This window comes from Silene latifolia, unplaced genomic scaffold, assembly GCF_048544455.1.
Source record: "Silene latifolia isolate original U9 population unplaced genomic scaffold, ASM4854445v1 scaffold_132, whole genome shotgun sequence".
Taxonomy (NCBI): Eukaryota; Viridiplantae; Streptophyta; class Magnoliopsida; order Caryophyllales; family Caryophyllaceae; genus Silene; species Silene latifolia.
Genome location: NW_027413132.1, coordinates 64,317 through 70,316, shown reverse-complemented (window position 1 = coordinate 70,316; position 6,000 = coordinate 64,317).

Genomic DNA, 6,000 nt, shown 5'->3' with positions numbered 1-6,000 from the left:
AAAGCATTCACCTCGTCGTCAATTGGCAGGATGAGGTGAGAGGAGTCTAGGTTTGGCTCATTGTCGGAGATGGCGTGGATTCCCCGGGGATTCGTTTTGTTGTTCGGTTTAGTTGGTGAGGGTAAAGGCAAATCTCCTTTCTCAATCATGTCTTGAATGAGGTGCTTGGGTTTGAAGCAAGTTTCGGTATCATGCCCTTTCCCTCGATGATACTGACAGTAGGCGTTGGGATTCCAGAACCGGGACTTCTTGGCATCGGTCGGATCCGGGGTGGGTCCGATCGGTTGTAACTTCCCCTGGTCCATGAGCCTTTTCAGGGCACTTGCGTAAGTCGACCCTATGTTGGTAAACACTCTCTGGGGGCGTTCAGTTTTCTTAGCAGATGGTTCGACGAGGTTAACCTCATCAATCTTGTTTGTCTGGCCGTAAGGGCGAGATCCGGTTGAGGTGGATCCCTGGTAACCTCTGCCAGTAGTCTTGGCTAAGACACCCTTTCGGAGGTCGTCCTCAATGCGCGTCCCAAGAATCTGCAGATCTTGGAAGGTCTTGATATTCTGATACCTCAGTAGGTTGGCATAAACTGGGCGGAGATTGTTGAAAAACTTTTCCACCAAAGTTGATTCACTCGGCTTACTGACCAATTGAGTACTCACCCTCCTCCAACGGGTTAGGAACTCAGTGAACCCCTCTTTGTCGTTCTGGGTTAGCACTTCGAGAGTACGGGTATTGGCCTGGATCTCGACATTGTCGGCATACTGTTTGGCAAACTCAACTGCGATCTCATCTCAAGTAGTAAGGTTTTTCGGATCAAGGGAGTAGTACCATTGGCGAGGAATCGGCTCTAAAGAGGATGGGAAGATCCGGGTAAAAAGTTCCAGTTAGACCCCTTTAATGGCCATGTAGTCCTTGAAAGCACGGACATGGTTGAGTGGGTCCTCCACTCCCTTGAACTTAGGCACATCGGTCAGGGTGAAGTTGTCAGGTAACTGGTCCCCAACAGGTTCGAACCTTCGGTTGTTCTCAAGATGGATATTGTTACCCCAGGCTAGGTGCTATTCTTCCAAGAGTATCAGCCTCTTCTCAGTTTCAGTCAGAGGTGGGGTATTGTGTTCCCCAGTTTTCTTGTTCTCCAGGGCGTCGATACGGGTCTCGACGCGATCCAGGGTGACCTTAAGAGCGGTAAGCAGGCTGGCTAGTTGATCAGTTGTGACATCTCTGTTGTTGTCATTTTTGTTGGATGAAGCTGAAGACGGGGCCATGGCTCTGAGGCAGAAAAACGGCTCACATTACAACTCAATCCGACACGGTTCCAAGACTGAACGCAGACAACGCAAAGGACGAGACAAATATCAGACTCAACAAGACGGGGGCGACCGTGTGTGGTCCCTCGGTGCTGACTCGATTTATGACGTGACGGTGTTTGAGCGTACCTTTGACACGAGTCCAACATGACGGCGTGACGCCGTTGGACGGGTCTCGTGGTGAGACGACTCATAAGTAAAGATCCATAAGTACGTTTGCTTTGACTCGATAGATACGAGGCGGAATTGGAATGGTGGACTGAAGTTTTCGAAAATAGAAATTTTCAAAAAGATTCATTTGTCGCTTAAATGGACGGCTTCCGAAGATAGAAATCTCCGCAAGTAGATCAGTTGAAAGGGTTGTCTTAAGTTTATTTGCAAAAGACGGTTTGAGTTTGAATTGGCTCGGAAAACAGTGCATCGTTTCCCAAGACGGTTTTGAAATTCAAAATCATATGTTTTGAAAATCGGGTTTGAAAATGTTTGAAGAGGTCTCGGGGATGTTGTATGGTCCTCGGGATCCCGAAAGTGTCTTGAGAAAAAGGGTGTGTGCTTTTCTCGGGTTTTGAAAGAGCCATTGTCGGCGCGAAATGGGTTAAAATCCGTGTCTAGACGCGGCGATTATAACGGCGTAAAAAGGTGATTTGAAATGGTTGTAGAAAACCAGGTTTGAAAATCGTCATTATGACGGCCTAGAAAGGCGTGTTGAAATGGTTATACAAAACCGAGTTTGAAAATCATCATTACGACGGCCTAGAAAGGCGTGTTGAAATGGTTATACAAAATCGGGTTTGAAAATCGTCATAACGACGGCCTAGAAAGGCGTGTCATTTGAAATGCGACGGTCAGTGAAAGACCGGGGTTTGAAACGGCCATTATAACGGCGCAGAAAGGTGATTTTGAAAGTTTGAAAATGACACAGAAGGACTTATGATCAAGTGGCACATAAGCACTCGCAGTTCATTATATTATGCATTGTGCTGAAACGGGTTTTGGCTTAAAAGGGTGGGTTACACACCAAGCAATCAAACCCCGATTTGCGAGAGGGTTACCAATCCAAACAAAATGTGTAAGGAGGGTGCCCTAGCCTCGTGCTCGAAAGTGATGAAAGCTCTTTGACGAAACAGAATTGTGTAACGTCAATGGTATGCTTGACTCAATTGGGATTCGAAACGCGGGGATGATAAAACTCACGCCGACGAGACGAGCCAATTGGTCGAAAAGGGTTAGGTTGTGGGCCAGGACAAGAAACCCGACCGTGACCGTAATATCAATTAATGCATTCCAATCAAGACCTCGTTCGAGTCTCACCATCTAGGGATCACAAAGACATAAGTGTCCTAGTTTTCCCCAGCGGAGTCGCCAATCTGTGGACATGGCCCACCTGCAAGCCCAGCCGATCTGTGGACATACAACGGTCTTTTTGAAAGCCACGCTCAGTGGCGTAAAAACGCTTTCGACCGGATCATTTTAGATCGGTCGGTTTCGTCTCGGTAAGGGTCTCGAAACGATTAGAGATGTTCGGAGTCGCCACCAAGCATTTGTGGGATGCCTGGAATCCGTTCGAAATCCACTTTATACCTCGGTCAAATCAAAGCACAAAGCAGCGTTTGACATAGGTACTAAAGATAAGGAAATCGTCTCTCTTTAGCATCCTATCTCTAGAATGACTCTCGTACGCCCTGGATAAGGTCGTCCACTATCCAAAGTTTCTGAGTAAGAGGTGAAGGTACGTATTGGGAAGCCCTTTAATCAGACACCCAATCCCGCCCGCGTTAGCGGCCTCTACTGATCGATCTTGGTTGGTTGAATGCAAAAATTGATAAAACGGTTTAAATGCATGAATGCGCATCCAATAATTTAAACCTAACATGTGAGAGCTTTCTAAGTCGGTTGATTTAATCCAAATATCAAGTATAAGATGTCGAGTTGAATTAATGATTGATTTGCATGCAAGACGGAAATTAAACATCCATTTACCGTATTAGGTTTAGGGTGCATAACATGATCCATTTGTCTTAGTAAGACATTTTGCAAATATGATTTTGAATAATCAAAATAGTCATCTGATCCGTCCTATATCCGGGTTAACCGGAGTCGGGATCGTCCTAGACTAATGCTGGAAGGGAACAGGCCCTGTACCAGACGGCTATATGAGGCGCGAGCCAGCCGGCGGTGTAAGAGGCCTCCCTCGGGTTTTGAAAGTGAGAAATGGAGAGCCTGTTTAGGCGCGGGTTAGCCCACGGTTTATGTGCCGTGTTCTGACCTTTTAGAAAACGTTATAAAACGTGTTGAAAATGGGTATTTAAACCCGGTTTGATTTGAAGGGGTCGTTTAGACCGCATTTGTTGATTTGAAGAACTAGACTCGAATAATCATCATTATCTGGATAATATTCGGTGTCGGGTTCGATTTGACAAACTTGATATGAATAGTTTTGAAAATAATTATGGACTAATTGTTTTAAGTCCATTTGAATGTTATTAGTCGATACTCATCATCGTACCCGGGTTAAAATCCGGCATGGTATATAGAACCAAGGATGACTTTGTGTTGGTGACTAATATGTTTTTTTGAAAATGTAAATAAATGAAATAATAGGCTTTCAAATACCTTTTAAATGCCATTAACCAAATATTATCACCGAAATTCAGATTTAACCGTCATGGTATGAGGAACCAAGGGTGAAAATGCTTTATGGTTAAAATAAGTGAAATAAAGTAAAAAGGGTTCGAAAATACTTGAAATGGTGAAAACCGATTACAAATATGAAGATGGATTAAAAGTAAATGACGAGAACAAACACGGTTGATCTCTGGTCTGAATACCCCATTTAGGCGCGGGCAAGTTGGCGACCTAAGGGGCTTCTGCCTCAGACTAAAAATCAGATTTGGCTCGTTTATTCCATGTTTTGGTTCATGTTATGCATGTTTTAGCATGTTATAGTCATGAAACAAATGAAAACACAATAAAAGAGGATTTTTACACCCTCATACTTACATGTTTGGTTATGGCGAGTGACCGACGTAAGTGTAACGACTCGTTTGATCGGAAAAAACTCGGTTTAAAACCGTTTTGGTAAGTAAAAAGAGTGTTTTAATGTTAGTGATGGTGTAATGTGACACGGCTATCACAACCCTATCAAAGATAAAACCTAATGGTCTCAACTAAAATGTAGCAGAGGCAGTCGAGTATCGAATCCACAGGGAGGTAATGTAATTAACAGTTGCCTAATTCTAGTCCTAAAGTAACAATGGGGGTTTTGTTTGAATTTGATTCTAAACTACGAAGTTTGAAAGGAAGAGAATTAAAGTAAAGAGCAGTAAAGGCAATAAAATATGATTAAACTATCAAGAAGAGAGGGACATGTCGGGATTTCGGTTCACTACGGTAGTCCAATAACTCAGCTGTAATTGATTCAGACGAACTAATGTGAGACGGATGTGGAAAGGTCCTTTCGGTCCACTTTCTATCCTAAAATATCACTAACTTAACTTTCGTCCTCATTAGGGTAGTCTACTGTTTATAGCAGGCCTATTTAGTCCAATCTTTCGATCCAGGATTAATTTTAGCCAGATTAAAGGGTGACATAGAAGCGTGCACTCAACTAGGTCGGATAGTTACAGTTAAATTGCTATAGTGACAGGGTCTCATAATCAATTCGTCTAATTCATTTACTACATCGTCATATTTCTACCGCAGATTCCCTAATCCCAACATGAGGGGGGTTTAGCTACGCATATCGGTGATTAAACTAACAACAATTAAATTCCCAGCAGAAAACATTATAAATAAACAATAAATTGCAATAAAGAAAAATAGGGCAAAGGAAATAATGACACAAACGAGAAATTAAAGCAACCAAAAAGATTAATTATTATTAAGAAGGAGAAAGGAATTACAATCCAAGCGAATCCGGCGTAAAGAATACAAAATCCGAGTGAAAATAATCCCGAAATAAAGTAACAGTGAAGAGGAAAAGCAACGTTCTCAAGTTTACAGTAGAGTGTTTGATAATGTGAAAGATAATCCTAATTAACCTAGTAATGCGTGCTTAAATAGCAAACAAAATAAGTTTTAGCGAAATAAAACATCACGCGGGCTAATTAAAGCCCAAACCCATCAAAACCATTCGATCGAGTGGATTAAAACCACTCGATCGACCAACTCCTCAGCCAAAACAGCTCGATCGAGGAACTCTTCAGCCAAAACAGCTCGATCGAGGACTTGGTCTTTGTGCAAGCTAAGGGTCGAGTAGAAAAACTACTCGATCGATCGTCAGAGGAAGTAAAAACCACTCGATCGAGTGGTAAACTGCTTGATCGAGTAAGTATATCTTCATTTCAGCTCAAGTCCGCATCTAAGTGCCTCGTATTGCGTACCACGACGCTTCCAAACACAGTATCTCACTCAGGAAAATCCCATCTCCTCTAAATGCATGCAAAAAGGACGAAAAAGGGTATGATTCCACTACTTTCGCGTTCATTTCTACAAAATGGACAAAACGAATCAAAGTAGCCAATTCGGGGCAAAATATCATAAAAACAATATGAAAATGCATAGAAATACGTGCTGAAATAGGCTAAAAAGACTATACATTAGGCACGTATCAAATCTCCCCAAACCGAACCTTTACTCGTCCTCGAGTAAACTCAAAACTAAACACTAATGGAACGGAAAAATAACTCAGAGCTAGCTT